General features: G+C 43.8%; 1 protein-coding gene across 2 annotated transcripts in view; it reads left to right on the top strand.

Annotated features, from left to right (window-relative positions):
* LOC121580061 (C-Jun-amino-terminal kinase-interacting protein 1-like) overlaps nucleotides 1-26,677 on the top strand; it is a 123,413-nt gene that overhangs the window by 54,083 nt on the left and 42,653 nt on the right. The window lies entirely within an intron of this gene.

Here is a 26,677-nt window from a genome sequence, read left to right as displayed (position 1 = left end):
AGATAAAAATACACCTTATGGAACAGCGGGGACTGCGAAGCAACACAAACATAGGCACAGACACATGCATACAAATACACGATAACATACGCCCTATACACACAAGCACACATGGATTTTGTGTTGTGGATATGTGGTAGTAGAGTAGGGGACTGAGGGCACACACTTAATATGTTGTGAAATCTGTTGTTAATGTATTGTAATGTTTTAAAAAATGTCAAACTGCCTTAATTTTGCTGGACCCCATTTTAATAAGTATTTTTATTTAACTCGGCAAGTCAGTTAAGAACAAATTCTTATTTACAATGATGGCCTACCAAAAGGCAAAAGGCCTCCTGCGGGGACGGGGGATTAAAAATGAAAAATAAAATAAATATATTCAGTGAGGGAAAAAAGTATTTGATCCCCTGCTGATTTTGTATGTTTGCCCAATGACAAAGAAATGATCAGTCTATAATTTTAATGGTTGTTTTTTTTTAACAGTGAGAGACAGAATAACAACAAAATAATCGAGAAAAACGCATGTCAAAAATGTGATAAATTGATTTGCATAGTAATGAGGGAAATAAGTATTTGACCCCCTCTCAATCAGAAAGATTTCTGGCTCCCAGGTGTCTTTTATACAGGTAACGAGCTGAGATTAGGAGCACACTCTTAAAGGGAGTGCTCCTAATCTCAGTTTGTTACCTGTATAAAAGACACCTGTCCACAGAAGCCAAAGAGCTCTCCAAGGATGTCAGGGACAAGATTGTAGACCTACACAAGGCTGGAATGGGCTACAAGACCATCGCCAAGCAGCTTGGTGAGAAGGTGACAACAGTTGGTGTGATTAACTGTCAATCTCCCTCAGCCTGGGGCTCCATTCAAGATCTCACCTGGTGGAGTTGCAATGATCATGAGAACGGTGAGGAATCAGCCCAGAACTACACAGGAGGATCTTGTCAATGATCTCAAGGCAGCTGGGGCCATAGAAAACAATTGGTAACACAATACGCCGTGAAGGACTGAAATCCTGCAGCGCCCGCAAGGTCCCCCTGCTCAAGAAAGCACATATACATGCCCGTCTGAAGTTTGCCAATGAACATCTGAATGATTCAGAGGAGAACTTGGTGAAAGTGTTGTGGTCAGATGAGACCAAAATGGAGCTGACCCCAAGAACACCATCCCCACCGTCAAACATGGAGGTGGAAACATTATGCTTTGGGGGTGTTTTTCTGCTAAGGGGACAGGACAACTTCACCGCATCAAAGGGACGATGGACGGGGCCATGTATCGTCAAATCTTGGGTGAGAACCTCCTTCCCTCAGCCAGGGCATTGAAAATGGGTTGTGGATGGGTATTCCAGCATGACAATGACCCAAAACACACGGCCAAGGCAACAAAGGAGAGGCTCAAGAAGAAGCACATTAAGGTCCTGGAGTGGCCTAGCCAGTCTCCAGACCTTAATCCCATAGAAAATCTGTGGAGGGAGCTGAAGATTCGAGTTGCCAAACATCAGCTTTGAAACCTTAATGACTTGGAGAAGATCTGCAAAGAGGAATGGAACAAAATCCCTCCTGAGATGTGTGCAAACCTGGTGGCCAACTACAAGAAACGTCTGACCTCTGTGATTGCCAACAAGGGTTTTGTCACCAAGTACTAAGTCATGTTTTGCAGAGGGGTCAAATACTTATTTCCCTCATTAAAATGCAAATCGATTTATAACATTTTTGACATGCATAAAGAGAGACCTAAGACAACAACATAGCATGGCAGCAACACATGACAACACAGCATGGTAGCAACACAACATGACATCAACATGGTAGCAACACAACATGGCAGCAGCACAACATGGTAGCAGCACAAAACATGGTCCAAACATTATTGGGCATAGACAACAGCACAAAGGGCAAGAAGGTAGAGACAACTAATGGGGACCATAATAAATACAAATACAAATACAAACATCAGTTTAATCTTTTTTATAGGATTTGTTCACATCTTCAAGTGCCCAGACAAATTATACAAAAACAAAGATCAAATGTTATACACATTCTCCCAGTACATATAACCCATATTTTCTAGACTTGTGTATGACACATGAGGACTCACCAATCAATGAGAAACTTGACCCCGTCTCTCACTCATAAGCTTTGTCAGTCTTTGGGGGCAGGGTGGCAACAGCAGTGATCAGGCTTTTCTCTAAGTCCAGTCTGTTCTTGTGCTTGGTCTTGATTAGGGTCATGGATGAAAATGTCACTTCACTTAAGTATGTACAGTACATTCGGAGAGTATTCAGACCCCTCGACTTTTCCCACATTTTGTTACGTTACAGACTTATTCTAAAATTGATTAAATAGTTTTTTTCCCCTCATCAATCTACACACAATACCCCATAATGACAAAGCAAAAACATGTTTATAGACATTTTTGCAAATCTATTAAAAATACAAAACTGAAATATCACATTTAAATAAGTATTCAGACCCTTTATTCAGCACTTTGTTGAAGCACCTTTGGCAGCAATTACAGCCTAGAGTATTATTGGGTATGACGCTACAAGCTTTGCACACATGTACAGTGGGGAGAACAAGTATTTGATACACTGCCGATTTTGCAGGTTTTCCTACTTACAAAGCATGTAGAGGTCTGTAATCTTTATCATAGGTACACTTCAACTGTGAGAGACGGAATCTAAAACAAAAATCCAGAAAATCACATTGTATGATTTTTAAGTAATTCATTTGCATTTTATTGCATGACATAAGTATTTGATACATCAGAAAAGCAGAACTTAATATTTGGTACAGAAACCTTTGTTTGCAATTACAGAGATCATACGTTTCCTGTAGGTCTTGACCAGGTTTGAACACACTGCAGCAGGGATTTTGGCCCACTCCTCCATGCAGACCTTCTCCAGATCCTTCAGGTTTCGGGGCTGTCGCTGGGCAATACGGACTTTCAGCTCCCTCCAAAGATTTTCTATTGGGTTCAGGTCTGGAGACCAGCTAGGCAACTCCAGGACCTTGAGATGCTTCTTACAGAGCCACTCCTTAGTTGCCCTGGCTGTGTGTTTCGGGTTGTTGTCATGCTGGAAGACCCAGCCACGACCCATCTTCAATGCTCTTACTGAGGGAAGGAGGTTGTTGTCCAAGATCTCGCGATACATGGCCCCATCCATCCTCCCCTCAATACGGTGCAGTCGTCCTGTCCCCTTTGCAGAAAAGCATCCCCAAAGAATGATGTTTCCACCTCCATGCTTCACGGTTGGGATGGTGTTCTTGGGGTTGTACTCATCCTTCTTCTTCCTCCAAACATGGTGAGTGGAGTTTAGACCAAAAAGCTCTATTTTTGTCTCATCAGACCACATGACCTTCTCCCATTCCTCCTCTGGATCATCCCGATGGTCACTGGCAAACTTCAGATGGGCCTGGACATGCGCTGGCTTGAGCAGGGGGACCTTGCGTGCGCTACAGGATTTTAATCCATGACGGCGTAGTGTGTTACTAATGGTTTTCTTTGAGACTGTGGTCCCAGCTCTCTTCAGGTCATTGACCAGGTCCTGCCGTGTAGTTCTGGGCTGATCCCTCACCTTCCTCATGATCATTGACGCCCCACGAGGTGAGATCTTGTATGGAGCCCCAGACCGAGGGTGATTGACCGTCATCTTGAACTTCTTCCATTTTTTAATAATTGCGCCAACAGTTGTTGCCTTCTCACCAAGCTGCTTGCCTATTGTCCTGTAGCCCATCCCAGCCTTGTGCAGGTCTACAATTTGATCCCTGATGTCCTTACACAGCTCTCTGGTCTTGGCCATTGTGGAGAGGTTGGAGTCTGTTTGATTGAGTGTGTGGACAGGTGTCTTTTATACAGGTAACGAGTTCAAACAGGTTCAGTTAATACAGGTAATAAGTGGAGAACAGGAGGGCTTCTTAAAGAAAAACTAACAGGCCTGTGAGAGCCGGAAGTCGTACTGGTTGGTAGGTGATCAAATACTTATGTCATGCAATAAAATGCAAATTAATTACTTAAAAATCATACAATGTGATTTTCTGGATTTTTGTTTTAGATTCCGTCTCTCACAGTTGAAGTGTACCTATGATAAAAATGACAGACCTCTACATGCTTTGTAAGTAGGAAAACCTGCAAAATCGGCAGTGTATCAAATACTTGTTCTCCCCACTGTATTTGGGGAGTTTCTTCCGTTCTTCTCTGCAGAGCCTCTCAAGCTCTGTCAGGTCTCTCCAGAGATGGTCGATCAGGTTCAAGTCCGGGCTCTGGGTGGGCCACTGAAGGACATTCAGAGACTTGTCCCGAAGCCACTCCTGCATTGTCTTGGCTGTGTGCTAAGGGTCGTTGAAAAACATCCCCTCAGCATGATCCTGCCACCACCATGCTTCACCGTAGGAATGGTGCCAGGTCTCCTCCAGAAGTGACGCTTGGCATTCAGGCCAAAGAGTTCAATCTTGGTTTCATCAGACCAGAGAATCTTGTTTCTCATGGTCTGAGTGTCCTTTAGGTGCCTTTTGGCAAACTCCAAGAGGGCTGTCATGTACCTTTTACTGAGGAGTGGCTTCCATCAGGCCTTTCCAAGGATGATCAATGGAAACAGGATGCACCTGAGGTCAATTTCAAGTCTTATAGCAAAGTCTGAATACATATGTAAATATTTTTTTTGCTTTGTCATTATGGGGTATTGTGTTTAGATTGATGAGGATTTTAAAAAATGTAATCCATTTTAGAATAAGGCTGTAACGTAACAAAATGTGGAAAAAGTCAAGGGGTCTGAATACATTCCAAATGCACTGTAGATCCAAAGGGCAGCAGTTCATTCAGTGCATGTATACCCAAATCAGGATATTCCTTCTCCACATCACACCAGAACTGTGAAAGTCTCTGAGTTCCTCATCTTCAGGTCACGGTCTGAGGACACATCCAGAAGATTTTCCTGCAGTCTGGTAGGAATGGCATTGTTGGTACTGTCAGTCATTAAATGATTATGCACCCAGTCAAGTTTGGCAGACTTGTTTTCAATGTCAGGGAAGTAGGAGTTGAACTCACTGTTGAGTTTGGGTAAATGTGAGCTCTGTCAACATCACCTATAGAAATGTACTGTAGGTGTCAAATTGCTGGAAACAACTTATATCCCCATCTTCACATTTCCTCTCCCATAGTTTGATCTTCCTAATGAAAATATACTTCCTAATGTTGAAATGTTTCGAATGTGTGTGTCTTTATCTTGCAGAGCTAGATTCAGGTTGTTCAGTTTGATGAACACATCAGCAAGATAGGCAAGGCGGGCTACCCAGTCTGTGTCCTCTAACACAGACACAAGGGGGTGTGAGTGCCCAGACAGAAAATCACTAACTTCAGTGCGCAGCTCAAAAAGCCTCTGTAGCGTTTTCCCTCTGGATAGCCAACGGATGTCAGTGTGAAGCAGTAGCTAGCTGCTGGTGCTCAGTCCCACTGTCATCACAGAGCCTTTCAAACAGTCATGATTCAGAGGCCTGGAATGGACAAAGTTAATCACCTTCACTGCGTCATGCAAAACATCATGTAACTCAGGACTCATTCTCTTGCTGGCCAATGCCTCCCAGTGAATGATACAGTGATTCCATTCAATGTCTGGATTTACCATCTTTATGTGGGCAATTAATCATTTCACTCTCCCAGGCAATGATGCTGCACCTCCGTGCACACATGAACACAGGATTTCCAATCCAGATTGTGCTCTGAAAAAAAGGCTGTCAATAACTTCAAACACACCCTTACCTGTAGTTCTCCCCATTAGCTTCTTGCAGAAAAGAATGTGCTCATTCATTTCCGAAATGTCTCTGAATTCTTTACATTTTCCACCACTTGATCAACGATATCAACGCCCATGTCATCAATCCTACAGTACATCGTGTTATTTGACAATGGTATCGTCTTCAGTGCATCAGCTGTATTGTTATTTTTACTGCTGCTCTTTAATTATTTGTTACTTTTATTTTGTATTATTTTATATTGTCTTTTTGTGTGTGATTTTTTTTGGTATTCTTTCTTAAAACTGCATTGTTGGTTAAGGGCTTGTAAGTAAGCATTTCACTGTTGTATTTGGCTCATGTGCCAATTAATGTTTGATTTGATTTGATCAATGATAGTTTCTGTTAGAATAACAGCAGCAGGCACTCTAGTGCACGGAGCAAAGGATCACGTGCACTTGGCACGAGCAGAGGATCAACCATTGAGCCAACGGGTGGGCGAGCAGAGGCCAGGTAGATAGAGCAATGCAAACGCATCCAAAGTAAAAAAGTAGGCCTATAAATATAAAATATCTAGATTTCACACCAGTGACCTCAGTAAATGTTTTCCTACCTATTAAGATTTAAATAACTTGAACATATCTTTTTAGGCAATGTTTTTCCAAATATTTTTCTTCACATTTTAGAAAATCCACCCACATACCCCCTGGGGACTGCCCACCTACTCTTACCCTGGGTTGGGAAACCCTGACCTAGCCTATGAATAAAAGTTTACAACGTAGGTGTGCAGATCGAGAGAACATTTTTAGTAATCAAGGAGACAGACAGTGACACAGTCAACACCACCTTGCCTGCATCTAGCTGATCTAGGGTGTAATCATTAGTCCAACAGTTGGAAACGAGAGTTTGTATTGGACAAATCCAGATATGTTTATCCCCATTTCGTTCCGTTTGCTTCCGTTAAAAAAAGTTTTTCAACAGAATCGGCGGAATGAATTCACCCCTGATCACACGCAAACACAGTTTACTTTCTAGCAGCCACATACAAACAGCATGATCACTTTGCTCGTTGTATAATTCCTTCTTGCATCTACACACTCTCCTCCTCTCACCTTTTCCCTTCGCTTGTGGACTTCAGTGCACAACACATCAGCTGTCTGTGACCAGGTGAAAAGACCTTTCCAAGCCAAACCTTCATATCATAACTGCTAACCGCAAAATACAGCCTACATCATTGTCACCATATTAGCTAGCATCACAGTTAACATAGTTACTAGAACTAATGCGTTAGTAAACCCGCTACAATCATGTACAGTGTAGAGTTAGCAAGCAGTTTAGCAGTTACACCGGCGTGTTCCAGTTCCCGCCATTATCCAGCCACATCGCACAGCTGTTGAAGAGTGGGACAACATTCCACAGGCCACAATCAACAGCCTAATCAACTCTATGTGAAGGAGCTGTGTTGCGCTTTGTGATGCAAATTGTGGTCACACCGGATACTGACTGGTTTTCTTATCCACGCCCCTACCTTTTTATTAAGGTATCTGTGACCAACAGATGCATATCTGTATTCCCATTCATGTGAAATCCATAGATTAAGACCTAATGAATTTATTTCAATTGACTGATTTCCTTATATGAACTGTAACTCAGTAAAATCTTTGAAAATGTTGCATGTTGCATTTATATTTTTGTTCATTCTCTGATCCTTTGATTGGGTGGACAACATGTAGGTTCATGCTGCAAGAGCTCAGATAGGTTGGAGGACATCCTCCGGAAGTTGTCATAATTGCTGTGTAAGTCTATGGAAGGGGGGTGACAACCATGAGTCTCCTTCCTAGGTTTTGTATTGAAGCCAATGCACCCAGAGGAGGACGGAAACTAGCTGTCCTCCGGCTACACCATGGTCCTACCCTACAGAGTGCTGTTGAGGCTACTGTAGACCTTCATTGCAAAACAGTGTGTTTAAATCAATTATTTATTGACGTGAATATATTTAGTATAGTTTTATCTAAAAAGGATCACTTTTTCAATGTTCCACTATTTTTATTTTTATGAAATTCACTGATGATGGTCCTCCCCTTCGGAACCTCCACTGCTGGGTATGTGTGTGGCAGTGTGTGTGTATATGTCTGTTTCCTGTTCTCTGTAAATACAGCTAGCTTACATTCACTCTCACAGTGTCATGACCCTGTGCATTTATTGATTCAGTGTTGTGGTATATAACCACCATACTTTATTACAAATACGGTCTTACAGAGTTTTTGTTGCATCAAAAAATTACTTTATTAAAGTTTTCAACAAAGCCGATAACCGTCTGCAGAGGGGCACACATTCTTAAGGTCTCCCTCCACCTTATATAGTCCTCTTCAGTTTTCCCACTCTTTTATTGCTCCGCCCACTTCCTTTGTCCCTGAGGACGGCTGAACTATTACTTCAACCAATCACCCGCTCCCCTGTACCTCACCCCCTCAAGCTGTAATCAATCAAGAAGATACCAAGGAGACAAAGGTCTAGCCCAAACTCTATTCAACCCTGGTGCCGCTCCCTTCACTGTGTTTGAAGAGAGAGACAAAAACAAACGGCCCAATTCAGTTAGCCACAAATAATGTTAACTATATGTTCATGATTAACTCAATTTCATCTGATAATCCATTAAAAATACACATCATATCCCTCCCAATGGGATTTTCTAATCCCATAAACGTATAAAAGTATATCATGTTTATGCTATCAATCCCAATCTTTGCATTCAAGGTTATACTCATAATAAAAACATCACTATTTATACTCAAAATAATTCCAATGTAAGTGTTAGTCTCTTAACACATTAAAACTAACATAGCATTGTTTTAACCATACTACCTAGGACATGTTTAAGAATAGTGTCAACATCTTTAATTCACATATCTTCATTCAGATCAATCAGTCAGCTTACAATTCATAATCATACTCAAATTAATTACCCAAAACAAATTTAGAATGACAATTCTTAGTCAGTCACCTTGGTTCCATCATTCAAAGTTAAAACTCTCACCTTGGCACATATTGACACTAACAGAATGTACCTTTATATTATCGATAATTTTAGCATTACCTTCCTCATAATGAGAATTACAACAGATTAAAATCTTAATGCATTCCTAGTCTAAATTACTATCAATTTAGCAGTGTATAATAACTCCTCAATTCAACATACTACCTCAACTAACACTCCCTTCCTCTACCGGCACTCAATCTTCTGGCGTCCTCCTTATGTCCTTCAGATAGCTTCATAGTTCATCTTGGATTGCCCATGGCAATGCCCCAATTCCAATGTCACGCCTGAGCCGCCCCACCTCCACCATCATTCAGTTTTGTCCATTTTGCCAACCAGTATACCCAAACTATGAAGAACGTTGTATTGGCATAGATCTCTCTCTTCCTTCTCACTCCACATGGACTCCTGTCACATTCTTGAGAGAAAAGGCACAAAAGAGAAGGCAATTGATTGCTTTGATGCTGGATTCAGGTTTCCTGGCAGAGGTGGTGTCGGACAGGAACGTCTTCAATGCCTTTGTTGCTCCTCTTCAGCCGGGTAGAGGGTTTTTGGTTTTTGTTGAGGTTTACACCGTTCTGGACTGAATTATCTCTGCTATGCATTACGACACCATCCATAGTAACCTCAGGAAAGGACAGATCACAACAGTTCAGTTGAGTTAATTTCCAATCCAAAACATCCCTATTAACATTGACTATATGACAAAGTATTATGTTTCACCACTCATTCTTAATACCCATTTGTAATACTTGATCCTGCTGCCTGATAGATTTTTCTTTGAGGGGACCCTGTATTCCAAAGGCTATCTGTTTAAACGCCCCCTAGTTTCACGTTCTCCCTTGAATTCTCCCAAATTATATAACCCAATTGTTTTATTGTAACATTCCTATATTTCCTCATAATCTATTTGATATTACTCTGGTGTTTCCCTTTTCCTTGTTCCTATTCTAACAATTGCTTACACTTCTCTCCTCCTCCTGGTTGATCATAAAATTGTTTATAGTTAGAATTCCCTAAATATTACAAAAGTTGTGATTGAATCCTAGCACACAGTCCTGGTAACTGTGAAGATTTTGAACTACTGTTAATTCTTTAAACGGAGATGTGGTGCGTATTAGACTATTTTCTTTATTTAATTGTAATGTAATATATTGTACTCATCTATACCAATCATTGTTTAATGGCTCCTTCCATTCCCTTTATTCTGTATTTGGTATGGCTCTAACATGTACAAGGTTTAGTGCACTTTCCCAAGGAATAACTACTCCAACAACACTCCCCCCTGGAACTCTAACACTAAGTACTACATCAAATTGTTTATCTAAGTTTTGAACTGTTATCCTTATGTCTATGATCCATCTGTCTTTTTCTTTTATTATCTTAAGGTCACCGTTACCCCATGTGATTTCCCAATACTCCCTGTGCTGGTTCTTCCCACACCAATAACCATTTAACCCTTGTATTTTAATAGTGATCCCTTTCTGTATTTTAGTTATGGTTCCTGCCTGTGCAGGAATATACATTCTAATCCTGTCTTTATCCCTTCTATGTCTTGTTCTTCTGCTGTTTACTATTATCAGTACCCCATTCCCTTTATTCTCAGGGAACTAGTCAACTGCAGAGAAATCAATGATGAGGATATCTGGTGCGTCTTGGAGGTCTGGAATCTCTCGGTGGTCTGGAATGTCTTGGAGGTCTAGAATCTCTTGGAGGTCTGGAATCTCTCGGCGGTCTGGAAGGTCTTGGAGGTCTGGAATCTCTCGGCGGTCTCTTAGTCATCAGTTCCCTCACTCTGGTACAATGGTTTAGATGATACCCGATCGCGCTCCCCTCTATCCGCACCGCCGTTGGTGTAACCGGGACGATGATGTATGGTCACTTTAGCTGTTAACCTTCTCCCGTCACTAGGGTCTCCGGATCAGCCAGAGTCCCTCTCAATCTATCGACATCGGTCTGCGAAGAGTGTCCTTCTATCAGCCTACCCATAGGGAAGCTCTGAGTTACTGCTGCAAGGACACACAAGCACAGACACACACACAAGACAACAATGCTGGGAAACATGGATCTAAGTATCTGTCTCCGCCACTTTTACCATCATTGAGGTAGCCAACAACACCTGGTACAGCCCCCTCCACATAGGGTCTTTCCAACTCTTTCTTCCATAGTCTTTTACCATCACATAGTTTCCAGGGAGCAGAAAATACTCAGATTCTCCTACTCCGTTGGGCAGAGTTCCCTTCACCCATGGGAAAAAAATCTTAAGAACATTGTTAGGTTAGGTGAGACACAGTTTGCTACTTATGTCCTCTCATCCGTCAGGAGAGCCTTGAGATTATGAAGCGCACCTCCTTCCAGCTCGTTGTAGTCCCCTCATTTCATAGACAGACCTCTACACCCTGCCTCCTATCACAAAAACAAAAAAGATTTAACCTAACCCATAACACATTATTACTACTGCTCATATCCTTAATACAATTTGCACATCTTAGCACAAAAACATTAAAAATATTAAAACCATTAAAACTCATGTAAGCCCAAAAATCATAAAAACACCTGTAAAACCCCTGTAAGCCCAAAAAAACAAAATCGTTAACACCTTCCCCTCATTGAACACATGCATCACATCGTGATTCATGTGTTCAAAAAACAAAACAACAACATTGCTTGGTAAACCAAAAATAATAACTGAACTTAAAATGACAACCCTTGATGATATCTTAACACAATTGCATTCGATAACATTATTCATATCTCTCCCTCAAGACTAACTCTCCCACTTCTTCTTTGTCCTGTTTGGGATGATATATAGGATTAATGCCAAATGATATACTTCTTTACAATTCCTTATTATAAATCAACCCCCTAATTCAACATGCCTCCAAGATTTACAGTGTGGTGATTAGGCCACACCATAAAGCCAGGACAGATTGCAGAGGTCATTGAAATCATTCAATTAATTGTTTCATCAAATAGTATACTACTCATTAACAACCGTCAAAACATTTCATAAATGTTGTATCCCAAGTGTACAGTATGTCTTTAGTGCAGCTCTTTTCAAAATAAATCACACGTATTTACTTATCCCTCAGTAAATAAAAGCCCAAATTACACGTGTTTGCCCCTTTAAGATATGTCACTTCCATCCCGTGAAAAAACCCAATACCCAAATAGAAATCCTATACAGCTAACATTTCATACTAAGTGGTTTGTTTGTGGTTATTTGAACACCATATAGTAAAACAATAAACCAACAAAAAATGGCCAGGCCTTATTTATAGTCTCAGAAAATATTTCAAAGAAAAGAGAATCACTCCCCCCTTTTTCCTGGAAGAAAAAGTACACATTTAGTTAGTTTCCATTTTGATACCTCTTAATCAGTCCACACAATCTAAATTTGAAATGCTCACTCTCTTGCCACATCTCCTGATCCCTCCTTTCAGACAACCCTCAAGAACATAACTTGTGACTGCTCCCTTCTCCAGTAAATTCCACAATCTAGTGCACATAAAACGAAATAAAATCCCATAAGATTTAAATCCCTAGGCTTTTCCCTAGCCGCACTGCTACCACTCAATCACTCCCAACATGCTTCGTGACGTCGGAAACTCAAATATGCTATCTCTTGCCTCGTTAGTTGTACTCTCCCACATGCCCTGTGGTCCCCCTCCTATAAAATCGTTTACTAATGTGATGATGGTTTCCCCCATTAGCTTCATCGTCATTCGACGCCCGTAACACTCAAATTCAACCCCTCTAACGATTGTTTGAATGCAGCATGATACACCATTTGACCATTTGTAACCCTCATTCGCACTGTCTTTCATACTGTCAATTTACATTTCACCTTTCAGAATTTATTATCTTTGACCCTAGGAAGGATTCTTTAACCCCACTGAATGTAATACTTTTCCCTCTCACAAATACAGTCAATTCCTCTGTGTAAGGAATCAGTGATATTTGGTCCCAATTATCTATCAAAATGTTGTTTGAGACGTGGTCTCCTACATCTCCCTCCTCATCCATTCTGTAGGGGATTTCCATCAATCCGTGAAGAAAGACTCCCAATCAAGACACATCAGACATTTTAATGTTTCATTAAGTGGAATACACCTATAACATAAGAAACCCATAACCACTTTCCAGTATTCTACTCATTTCAATTTGCTGCCTTGATTTTAGTAAAATTATAAATTGTTGTGTAATCAATCATCCAGAACCTACAAAAAGTTAGTCCTGTCCCCTAGTCCAAAATAAATGCTTCTCTAGCTACCCTGATGTGGTCCTCCCCATGAGTTCTAAGACTGCTGCCATTCATCTTAGCTGGTGCCATTTCTTAGCCAATTTTCCTGTTGTGGTTGCCTAGGCAGCCATGGGTTGGTAGGACAATCCCTTCTCACATGTCCTAATTGATTGCACCCCCAGCAGACACCTGGCGGTCCTCTCGGTCCCCCCTCTTGGCATGTCTACTGTTGTGATCGGTACCCTGGATTCTTTGGTCTGTTTCCATTTCCTTTGTTTAGACACTGTCCAGGGGATTGTTGTGTATACACATTCACTACTGGTAAGGCAGGAGCTCTTTGGCCTTTCTGCTGAGGAAGTGGTTGTTGACCTCCCTGGATGACAGGTGCCATGGCACCCTCCTCCGTCGGGACCGGAGTAATCACTGGAGCTTGTGTTCTCTTTTTGTCCTTTCTTGTCAGCTCTTCCAGCTGCAACTGTCCCAATTTTCTCAGAATCTCTCTCCACTGCTTCGCCAATTTCCGTTCATCCCTCCTGTACAGTGGGGGAAAAAAGTATTTAGTCAGCCACCAATTGTGCAAGTTCTCCCACTTAAAAAGATGAGAGAGAACTGTAATTTTTATCATAGGTACACGTCAACTATGACAGACAAAATGAGAAAAGAAAATCCAGAAAATCACATTGTAGAATTTTTAATGAATTTATTTGCAAATTATGGTGGAAAATAAGGGGTTGAGATCTGGAGACTGGCTAGGCCACTCCAGGACCTTGAAATGCTTCTTACGAAGCCACTCCTTCGTTGCCCGGGCGGTGTGTTTGGGATCATTGTCATGCTGAAAGACCCAGCCACGTTTCATCTTCAATGCCCTTGCTGATGGAAGGAGGTTTTCACTCAAAATCTCATGATACATGGCCCCATTCATTCTTTCCTTTACACGGATCAGTCATCCTGGTCCCTTTAAAGAAAAACAGCCCCAAAGCATGATGTTTCCACCCCCATGCTTCACAGTAGGTATGGTGTTCTTTGGATGCAACTCAGCATTCTTTGTCCTCCAAACACGACGAGTTGAGATTTTACCAAAAAGTTATATTTTGGTTTCATCTGACCATATGACATTCTCCCAATCCTCTTCTGGATCATCCAAATGCACTCTAGCAAACTTCAGATGGGCCTGGACATGTACTGGCTTAAGCAGGGGGACACGTCTGGCACTGCAGGATTTGAGTCCCTGGCGGCGTAGTGTGTTACTGATGGTAGGCTTTGTTACTTTGGTCCCAGCTCTCTGCAGGTCATTCACTAGGTCCCCCGTGTGGTTCTGGGATTTTTGCTCACCGTTCTTGTGATCATTTTGACCCCACGGGGTGAGATCTTGCGTGGAGCCCCAGATCGAGGGAGATTATCAGTGGTCTTGTATGTCTTCCATTTCATAATAATTGCTCCCACAGTTGATTTCTTTAAACCAAGCTGCTTACTTATTGCAGATTCAGTCTTCCCAGCCTGGAGCAGGTCTACAATTTTGTTTCTGGTGTCCTTTGACAGCTCTTTGGTCTTGGCCATAGTGGAATTTGGAGTGGACAGGTGTCTTTTATACTGATAACAAGTTCAAACAGGTGCCATTAATACAGGTAACGAGTGGAGGACAGAGGAGCCTCTTAAAGAAGAAGTTACAGGTCTGTGAGAGCCAGAAATCTTGCTTGTTTGTAGGTGACCAAATACTTATTTTCCACCATAATTTGCAAATAAATTCATTAAAAATCCTACAATGTGATTTTCTGGAATTTCTTTTCCTCATTTTGTCTGTCATAGTTGACGTGTACCTATGATGAAAATTACAGGCCTCTCTCATCTTTTTAAGTGGGAGAACTTGCACAATTGGTGGCTGACTAAATACTTTTTGTCCCACTGTATTTCTCCATTGCGTGGATAATATGGTCGCACAATTCCTTGCGTGATTCTGACGTTAGTCCCTCTGTCTCACTCTGTCCTTGATCAGAGTCAGCATACTGTCTAAATTCTTCACCTTCCTCATCATTTGTATTCTCCACATCTTTTAGCCCTCCATACTTTTGTTCATCTACCCCATAATTTTCTAGCTCTGTTAACATGTCCCTCAGTCCTCCATAACAGTCTATATCTAAATGTGATTTGTCTCCTTTTTTAGGCGTAGAAACCTGTTGTTTCCCATTTTCTTCCTCTTCTATTTCTATATTCCCTGTTATTGAGACTACACCTGTAACCTGTGAATACTGCCCCCCTTCTGCGTATGGTGGTGGTGTAGTTGAACCAGCCTTTTTTGGTTCACTCCCTCTCTCTTCTAATTTTCTTGTTATTCTTTGTTCCCTTATTTCATCCATTCTTACATCAAATGTTCCCTCCTTTGGCCATTTAGTTACTATTTTCCTGGTCCTTTTTTCCCCATTTGTCAGAGATATTACCAATATTACTATTCTCTGGGAACCTTCTCTTCATGATTGCTACTGGTGTTCCTGCCATCTCTACTTCTTGTGTGGTTCAGTGTCTTTATTAGGGTGTAAGGTAAATTATTCCTGTTGTCTTTCTCAGCCTAACATTTTATATCACTCAGTTAATGGTATTTAACTCCCTAATATATCTTCATACACTTTCTCTTTCCTTAAATGAGATTTTATCCCTTGCCCTTCCTTTACTCTCCTTCTATCATTACTGGATCAATGACACTTGTAATAACTATTTCGCATAAAAAAAAAAAAATCTGATAATGTTATATTTGTAGCCTACTGCATTAATTTAGTTTTAAATAAGTTTGTTATTCAAGAAATCTACAACCCACTATAAATGGTGCTATTCCCTCAGCATAATTGCCAAAGCTACTTGCATCCCCTTGTTCACGTAACGAAAACAGACTATCGTTTTGGAATTCAACACCTATTTGCATACACCACTGGTGTTAAGCAACCTATTGAATAAAGTAATAACAATTAGAATTTGTTAAATAACTGTTTTCCAGTCAAGTATTTAGACCTCTACTTGAAATCTTACAACGGGCTGGACTGTCTCTCTTTTACCCGCGAACCAGAGTCATAAATTATTTTCCTTTGTTATCCATTCAAATAATTACCACAGCTTCTAGTACAATTGCCAGCCTGCTAATCAGTTTCTGTAACCGTCCTTTCTGATTATGCTCTAATTAGTAAAACAACACTGGCTATAATTTACAAGCATACATTTAATTCACATCTATATTCAATTTTATTCCCAGTAGTTTTTCAAATTATCAACTCATTTGGGCGGCAGGTAGCCTAGTGGTCAAGAGCGCCGTGCCAGCAACGGAAAGATCGCCAGTTTTAATCCCCGAGCCGACCAGGCGAAAAATCTGCCGATATGCCCCCGAGCAAGGCACCCAACCCTAACCACTCCTGTAAATCGCTCTGGACAAGAGCGTCTGCCAAATGACCATAATGCAATTCAGCGCCACACAAAATAACTATCTTTCTCCCTGTCTCCTATTCCGGTTGAATACCGGAGTCGTTCAATTTGAAATCAGCCAGCTGCTAAATCGTTCAGTCTTATAACATAAAATGAACATTGACTGTTCTATCAATCTAAGCAACCCATAAACGTAATTGGAAAATCTAATGCAGAATCTATGTTTTATCTGAATGACAAGTAAATCCTCCGTTATTCCAATTATAAATGGTCCGTATATTTTGTATCTGGCACATACCACATTTATCACAAAATAGCTTTGAAGGACACAGATCTCACATGCTCAACGTAAATACCTTAGCAGCAAACGAGTCAAACCCACATTCATTGATTTGAAAACAGATAACCATATTAATTATAATTCCCCCCTAATATACTAAAATTGTTTGACTATATCACCTCTGCTTCTGAAATGATAGATAACTATTATACTGCTTAAAACCTTTTCTCCCACACGCTCTATGCACTGTCTCTCACCCCCCACGTAAGTCTACGTGTTTGGGCGCTCAAGCCAGCACTTATATATTATTCCACTTTTATCCACTCTCCATTAACCAATTACCCACACATAACATACATCATATGTCAATATTATTCATCATCCACCGCATTCGTATTTCTAATGATTCTTTATCGCCACACGCTCTATAACATTCTCATACACCCCTCTTTATCTCTTCATCATACCACATCCACACAACGTTGTTCTCAAACACGCTTCATCACTATTTGCATAACCTACCGGAATATTCCTTTACTGTGGTCAATTTTAGCATAATCCTATATCCCTTCTAACTTTCCCAACTTTAATTAACCCCTAAAAGCTTGACCGAAATTCAATGTGTCGACGTCATATGATCACCCCCGTACACGTGACCTGTTCCTCCAACAGGATTTCTCTCTCTCTCCTTTACGTTAGTAAATGAATATCCACTTACTATTAATTCTTCTCTCCCTAATGCAAGATTGGGCTTTCCCTTTCTCCACCAGCCTTAGAAGCTTCAAACGACCTAAAATATAGTCCCTTTCCTTACACTTTCTCCACAAAGACAAGGCTATTATTTTCAGGATTTCTTTTTGTTGTCCGATCACCCACACAGATATGCCGCCACTCGTGCTTAAATTAGTCAGACAGCATGACAAGCAGAACGAACAATAGTGTCAGACGATTGAACGAAGCTGACCAAATGACAACTTAATCACAATTGAATGAACCACAGCCGCTCAAACAAATTATTCCCCTGCACAAGATGAGCAGACCTATTCTATCTTATTAATTCTCTATACTTTGAAGCCCTGGTGGCTGTTCACAACCGTGCACCTACTCAGGATGCCCGGCGTTACTTCCAATTTATGGCGTCACCTTCTCAGGATGACTTACTTAATTTTACCCGATTCGTTTTCTAATTTGTGCATCCCCTCATCCAGGATGATGCACACCTACTCCGGACGAGCAAACCTACGTATTAGCCTGCACGTCCACTAGCCTGCGTTTATGCTAGCCTGCTTCTTCTACTACTAGCCTGCTTCTTCTACTACTAGCCTGTGTCTATGCTAGCCTGCTTCTTCTACTACTAGCCTGCTTCTTCTACTACTAGCCTGCGTCTATGATAGCCTGCTTGTCTACTAGCCTGCGTCTATGCTAGCCTGCTTCTTCTACTACTAGCCTGCTTCTATGCTAGCCTGCTTGTCTTATTTACACTCATTTATATTGCATGCATGCTTATTCCTTATTTCAACAAATACTCTGCTTCTTCTACTAAATTTGGTCCTTATTCTGGAGAGAATTCTTCCGTACCCCACCCTCAGATTCAGCCTGATCGAAACACACAGCTCAAGTAAGAACAAAGCTTACCTTTCAAACAGTGGCCACTGAATTTGTGTGATTCGTCAAAACCTCCTCCGTGGCAAAGCACTCAAGGATCTCTATCTCTATATCACCTCCCGAGTGGCACAGTGGTCTAAGGCACTGCATCGAATCCAGGCTCTGTCGTAGCTGGCCGCGACCGGGAGACCCATGGGGCGGCGCACAATTGGCCCAGTGTAGGGGAGGGAATGGCCGGCAGGGATGTAGCTCAGTTGGTAGAGCATGGCGTTTGCAACGCCAGGGTTGTGGGTTCGATTCCCACGGGGGGCCAGTATGAAAAAATAAAATAATGTATGCACTCACTAACTGTTAGTCGCTCTGGATAAGAGCGTCTGCTAAATGACTAAAATGTAAATGTATAACCAATCACGTCGGGGTCACCAATTATGTTGTGGACAATAACCACCATACTTTATTACAATTACGGTCTTAGAGTTTTTGTTGCATCAAGAAATGACTTTATTAAAGTTTTCAACAAAGCCGATACCCGTCTGCAGAGGGGCACACATTCTTAAGGTCTCCCTCCATCTTATATAGTCCTCTTCAGTTTTCCCGCTCTTTTATTGCTCCGCCCACTTCCTTTGTCCCTGAGGACGGCTGAACTATTACTCCAACCAATCACCCGCTCCCCTGTACCTCACCCCCTCAAGCTGTAATCAATCAAGAAGATACCAAGGAGACAAAAGGTCTAGCCCAAACTCTATTCAACCCTGGTGCCGCTCCCTTCACTGTGTTTGAAGAGAGAGACAAAAACAAACGGCCCAATTCAGCTAGCCACAAAGAATGTTAACTATATGTTCATGATTAACTCAATTTCATCTGATAATCCATTAAAAATACACATCATCAGTTGGGAGAAGTATCATAAGTATGTGTGGATGTGTGTGAACACATGAGCGCGCATTATAGCTTGTGAGGTATGTATGTGTCTTTTCATTAGTGGCAGAAATAAGAGCTAGGGTAGACAGTTATGGTGGTCAGAGAAGGAGCGACACACACACCGACACTCGAGCACAGGCTGTCAGAAGGAACATCCACTGTGTGTGCTTGATTTATTTTCCCACTCTGATGGGAGGGAAGTGAGGGGAAGTGTGTGTGTGCGTGTGTGTGTGCGTGCGTGTGCGTGTGCACCTGTGCATGAGCTGTCATAAGAAGGAGGCATAAAGGAAATAGAGCTCTCTTGTTGCACAATCCTTTGAAGGCTGATTTACAAGGCATTTGGCGCAACTGTTGTGATGAATGTTTTTGCACAAAATAATAATTATACAAGCATGTTGTATCACAGCCATTGTGTCAAATGTGTTATACATCAGTTACACAACCTGAGTATGTACAGGGCCCATGCTTGGACAGACTCCTCTCATATTCCTGTTACCTATATTTGGTTTCATCATGTGATGTTCAAAGAAAAGGGCATCATGTGAAGTATAAATAGAGTTTGGACAGAACATTTTTTAAATCCTTCAGGCAAATTGTACTACTGAAAGAAAAACCAAGAAGAGTATGAATTAGGCTGTTTGAGAAGGTTTTAATCCTAAGCAACCTGCCTACACATTGTTGGAAGTACAATAGACCAACATAGCTACTGTAGTTGGTCAAAGCTGTCTGTTGGAAAACATTGGTAGAGCATGGGTGAAGTACGTATTGTGGTGCTCATGTGAATTTCCTTTCTTTTTTTGGCTTCAGAACAATGTCTACTTCCCACTTAAAAGTGTGTTTTTTTGTTTTTAATTTCCATGGTTGTTACACCAGAAGGTGATTATACAACATTATAATACAATACATTTACATCATTTAGCAGACGCTCTTATCCAGAGCAACTTAAAGTTAGTGAGTGCATATATTTTCATACTGCCCCCCCGTGGGAATCGAACCCACAACCCTGGCGTTGCAAGCGCCATGCTCTACCAACTGAGCTACACGGGACCACAATAAAACAGCAATACAAGTAAAGTACACAATAATTACAAATGGCAACAGCGGTCTAAGGCAATGCATCGCAGTACTAGTAGCGTTACTAGAGACCCGGGTTCATTCCCGGGCTGTGCCACAACCGGCCGTGGCCAGGAGTCCCATAGGACGGCGCACATTTGGCCGAGCGTCGTTAGGGTAGGGTTTGGCCAGGGGGGCTTTACTTGGCTCATCGCGCCCTAGCGACTCCTTGTGGTGGGCCGGGTGCCTGCAGGCTGACCCCGATCACCAGTTGAACAGTGTTTCCTCCGACACGTTGGTGCGGCTGGCTTCCGGGTAAAGCTGGCGGTGTTAAGGAGCGCGGTTAGGCGGGTCATGTTCCGGAGGACGCATGACTCCACCTTCGCCTCTTCCTAGCCCACAGGGGAGTTGCAGCGATGAGACAAGATCAAAAGAGGGGTAAAATAATGTCGTTATTAGTATTTATTTAATATTAAGAACCGATTTTCCAGAGGGAAGCGTAAACCAGAAACCCATTTAAGCCAAAGAATTTCCTGATCTCTTTTAACAAGACGATCTAGAAAGCTCCTGTAAAATATACAAATAATCAACATGTACCCATTAACTATTTACATGAAAATGTAGTTTAAAGTTTATTGGAGAAAGGCCTAGTACTACATTACCTGTAAACAATCAAATGTAAAGTACATTATAAAATGTAAAGTACACAATACAACGTACAATCAGATATAGTAAAATGCATATAGTAAAATGTGGCCACAATTGCTCTTGAAGAGCTACAGGGTTCTGCAGGCTTTCTTGTTCATGCCCAGTTCTACAACACCTGATTCTATTATTCAATGTCTCGATGAACAACTGAAGTCTTGATGAGCAGCTGAGTAGTAGAATCAGGTGTGGTAGCACTGGGTTTGATCAAAAAAGCCTGCATAAATCTGGATCGTCAATAGCAATTTTGGTAACTGCTGATACAAATACTGAGACAAATGAGAAAATGCCGAGAAACACCTGCTAAAATACAAAGTCACTAGACAAGTACAAAACACTTTTAAGAATATATATTTACAAATCTGACATTGGATATGTGCTCTAAATCCTTTAGCTACAAATGTTCTTAGTAATGCTAAGTAACACAGCTGTCCAACTCCAGCAAAAGACCACAAATTAATTCAAATTTTTTTAAATGGCAGTATACAGTAAATATTAAAACAGATGGGAGGAGAGTTTGAGAGCTGGGCTCGGTTTCCCAAGAGTGTCAGGATAAACGTGTATGCGGTGAACAAAGTCATGCGCAGGACACCGAGAGACTGGCAGATGTACTTTACTAATAAACGTAATGAAAAGTACAAAACAACAAAATCTCCAAAACAGGGAGGAACAATAATCGCAATACACAGTCCTGCCGAAAACAAACGGAGAACAATCACACACAACAAACGAATGACAGACAGGGGTTATAAAGGGAAACCATCAACACTAATGGGAAACAGGTGTACACAAAGCAGACCAATCTAGATGATTGCTGAAACCTAGATCGGTGGCAGCTAGTACTCCGGGGATGACGAACGCCGAAGCCTGCCCAAGCAAGGAGGAGGAGCAGTACCCCCCCCCCCTTGACGCGACCCCGGCCTCGGGGACGGCCAGGAGGATGCTGAGCAAGGCGAGTCGGATGACTCCGGTGGAAATCCCTCAGCATGGAGGGGTCTAGGATGTCCCTCCTAGGGACCCAGCACCATTCCGCCGGACCGTACCCCTCCCACTCCACGAGATACTGTAGGCCCCCCATCCGACGCCTCGAATCCAAGATGGAACGGACTGAGTACGCTGGAGCCACCTCGATCTTCAATGGGGGCGGAGGAACCTCTCGTACCTCACTCTCCTGGAGTGGACCAGCTACCACCGGCCTGAGGAGAGACACATGGAACGAGGGGTTAATGCGGTAATTAATTGGCAGTTGTAATCTATAGCATACCTCGTTCAATCTCCTCAGGACTTTAAATGGCCCCACAAACCGCCGACCCAGCTTCCGGCAGGGCAGGCGAAGGGGCAGATTTCGGTTCGAGAGCCAGACCCGATCTCCCGGTGCATACACCGGAGCCTCACTACGGTGGCGATCGGCGCTCGCCTTCTGCCGCCTGATGGCCCGTTGCAGATGGACATGTCTGATGTTCCATGTCTCCTCCGAGCGCCGAAATCACTCGTCCACAGCAGGGGCTTCGATCTGGCTCTGATGCCAAGTTGCCAGAACCGGCTGATAACCCAGCACACACTGAAAAGGCATAAGGTTAGTGGAGGAGTGACGGAGTGAGTTTTGAGCTATCTCCGCCCAGGGGATATATACCGACCACTCCCCCTGCCGGTCCTGGCAATAGGACCTCAGAAACCTACCCACATCCTGGTTAACTCTTTCCACCTGCCCATTACTCTCGGGGTGAAAACCTGAGGTAAGGCTAATCGAGACCCCCAGATGTTCCATAAAAGCCTTCCAGACTCTAGAGGTGAACTGGGGACCCCGATCAGACACTATATCCTCAGGCACCCCGTAGTGCTGGAAGACGTGTGTAAACAGGGCGTCAGCAGTTTGTAGGGCTGTAGGGAGAACTGGCATAGGAATGAGACGGCAGGCCTTTGAAAACCGATCCACAACGACCAAGATCGTAGTGTTCCCCTGGGAGGGGGGAAGGTCCGTGACAAAATCCACCGATAGGTGAGACCACGGCACACCGAGCAGGTGGAAACATAAACCCGCACGTCCTTAGCTAAAGTGGGCCACCAGTACTTCCCACTAAGGCAGTGCACCGTCCGACCAATACAAGGATGACCAGAGGAGGGTGACGTGTGAGCCCAATAGATCAATCGATCACGAACCTCGAGCGGCACGTACTTCCGATCCTCTGGACATTGTGGGGGAGTAGGATCGGTACGTAACGCCCGCTCGATGTCCGCATCAACCTCCCACACCACCAGACAAGACTCCGGAAGTATGGGAGTGGGCTCAATGGACCTCTCCTCTGTGTCATACAGTCGGGACAGGGCGTCCGCCTTAGTGTTCTGTGACCCTGGTCTATAGGTGAGTTTAAATACAAATCTGGTAAAGAACATGGCCCACCTTGCCTGGCAAGGGTTTAGCCTCCTCGCTGCCCGGATGTACTCCAGGTTACGATGGTCAGTCAAAATGAGAAAAGGGTGGTTAGCCCCCTCAAGCCGATGTCTCCACACCTTCAGGGCTTGGACTACAGCCAACAGCTCCCTGTCCCCCACGTCATAATTACGCTCTGCCGGACTGAGCTTCTTAGAGAACAAGGCACAGGGGAGGAGTTTTGGTGGCGTACCCGAGCGCTGAGATAGTACAGCACCAATCCCAGCCTCGGACGCATCCACCTCAACTTGGAACGCCAAAGAGGGATCCGGATGTGCCAGCACCGGAGCCGAGGTAAACAGGTCCTTCAGATGTCTAAACGCCCTGTCCGCCTCAGCCGACCACTGCAGACGCGCCGGACCCCCCTTTAGCAGGGAGGTGATGGGAGCTGCTACCTGTCCAAAGCCCCGGATAAACCTCCGGTAGTAATTGGCAAAACCCAAAAACCGCTGCACTTCCTTCACCGTGGTGGGAGTCTGCCAATTACGCACTGCTGAAATGCAGTCAATCTCCATCTCCACCCCTGACGTGGACAACCGATGCCCCAGGAAGGAGATGGACTCCTGGAAGAACAGACACTTCTCTGCCTTCACATACAGGTCATACTCCAACAGTCTACCAAGCACCCGACACACCAGGGACACATGCTCGGCGCGTGTAGCGGAGTATATTAGAATGTCATCAATATACACCACTACACCCTGTCCATGCAAGTCCCGGAAAATCTCGTCCACAAACGATTGGAATACTGAAGGGAGCATTCATTAAACCGTATGGCATGACAAGGTACTCATAGTGACCCGAGGTTGTACTAAATGCTGTCTTCTACTCATCTCCCTCCCTAATGCGCACCAGGTTGTACGCGCTCCTGAGGTCCAATTTTGTGAAGAATCACGCCCCGTGTAATGACTCCGTCATACTAGCAATCAGAGGGAGAGGATAGCTGTACTTGATTGTGATCTGATTGAGACCACGGTAATCAATACACGGGCGTAAACCCCCATCCTTCTTCTTCACAAAAAATAAACTCGATGACACAGGGGAAGTGGATGGCCGTATGTATCCCTGTCCCAGAGATTTGGCGACATATGTCTCCATAGCCGCCGTCTCCTCCTGAGACAGAGGATACACATGACTACGAGGAAGCGCAGCGCCTACTTGGAGGTCTATCGCACAATCCCCCTATCGATGAGGTGGTAATTGAGTCGCCTTCTTTTTACTGAAGGCGAGCGCCAAATCGGCATATTCAGATGGAATGTGCATGGGGGGAACTTGGTTCAGACTTTCCACCGTCGTTGCCCCTACGGAAACATCTACACACCGCCCGAAACACTGATCAGACCATCCCTTGAGAGCCCTCTGCTGCCATGAAATGTTGGGGTCATGTGACATTAACCAGGGGAGTCCCAACACCACGGGAAACTCAGGAGAATCCATCAAATACAGACTAATTAACTCCTCATGGCCCTCCTGCGTTTTTATCTTGAGAGGTGCTGTGACTTCCCTAATCAATCCTGACCCCAAAGGACGGCTATCTAGGGCATGGATGGGGAAGGGCACATCAACGGGTACAATAGGAATCCCTAACTTATAGGTGAACTGGCGATCTATAACATTCCCAGCTGCGCCTGAATCTACTAGTGCCTTATGCTGGGAATGAGGAGAGACCTCGGGAAACATAACAGTAATACACATATGGCACCAGAGAGCTCTGGGTGAGTTGGGTGCCTACTCACCTGGAATGACTCATCAGTGCGCTGCCTACCGCCTCGAATCCCAGGAGACCCTCCCCAGCACCGACCAGCAGTGTGTCCTCTGCGGTCACAGTTGGTGCAGGGGACGGCCTCCCTCCTGGCCACTCTCCTGGTCTCCCTAGCACCAGCACCTCCGAGCTCCATAGGGGTCGGCTCGGAAGTGCTGGGGGATGGAATGGACGGCCCTGAATCCGGACGTCCGCGGGTAGCCAACAGGGTATCCAGGCGAATAGACATGTCCACCAGTTGGTCGAAGCTGAGGTTGGTGTCCCTGCAGGCCAATTCCCGACGCACGTCCTCTCTCAGGCTACATCGGTAGTGGTCAATGAGGGCCCTCTCATTCCATCCCGCGTTGGCAGCCAGCGTCCGGAAGTCCAGCGCGAACTCCTGTGCACTCCTCCTCCCCTGCCTGAGGTGGAATGGACGCTCACCCGCCGCCTTACCCTCTGGTGGATGATCGAAAACTGCCCTGAAGCGGTGGGTGAACTCCGCATAGTTGACATTAGCGGCGTCTATTCCCCCCCACTCGGCGTTGGCCCACTCCAGCGCCTTGCCGGACAGACAGGAGATGAGGGCGGACATGCTCTTGTATCCCGAGGGCACCGGGTGGATGGTTGCCAGGTAGAGTTCAACCTGGAGCAGGAAACCCTGACACCCGGCAGCTGTGCCATCATAAGCCCTCGGGAGCGAGAGCCGAATCCCACTGGACCCCGGAGGAGAAGCGATGGGTAATGCCGATGGTGGTGGTATCGTAGGAGGAGGTGTAGGCAGACCCCCTCTTTCCCATCGCTTCATAGTGCTCACCACCCGTTCCATGGCGGTGCCGAGAGCCTGGATCATGGCCGCTTGTTGTTCAACGCGTTCCTCCACTGATCCAGCTGGCACCGCCGCTCCTGCTGACTCCATGTGTGGTGTGTGATTCTGTCAGGATAAACGTGTATGCGGTGAACGAAGTCAGCGCAGGACACCGAGAGACTGGCAGATGTACTTACTAATAAACGTAATGAAAAGTACAAAACAACAAAACCTCCAAAACAGGGAGGAACAATAATCGCAATACACAGTCCTGCCGAAAACAAACGGAGAACAATCACACACAACAAACGAATGACAGACAGGGGTTATAAAGGGAAACCATCAACACTAATGGGAAATAGGTGTACACAAAGCAGACCAATCTAGATGATTGCTGAAACCTAGATCGGTGGCAACTAGTACTCCGGGGACGACGAACGCCGAAGCCTGCCAGAGCAAGTAGGAGGAGCAGCCTCGGCTAAATCTGTGACAAAGAGCATCTTAAGACTAAGTTCATCGTTAATACCTTCGTAGGAGCATCGTTAAATCTCCAAGCTGTTTCCCAAAACCATCATTATTAAAGTTGCACTTGAAAATACTCGTATTCTAACGGCTGCCTCAGACCACTCATAGAACAGCTAGGTGCGTCATTAGATGTTTTATTGCCCTCCCGCGTGACTTTATACACAGATGATCTCTGCTAAACATAGAATCACATGGTT

Source organism: Coregonus clupeaformis, chromosome 3 (assembly GCF_020615455.1).
Source record: "Coregonus clupeaformis isolate EN_2021a chromosome 3, ASM2061545v1, whole genome shotgun sequence".
NCBI classification, from domain to species: Eukaryota; Metazoa; Chordata; class Actinopteri; order Salmoniformes; family Salmonidae; genus Coregonus; species Coregonus clupeaformis.
Note: the sequence above shows the minus strand (reverse complement) of the source record. Positions and strands in the feature narration are given on the sequence as shown.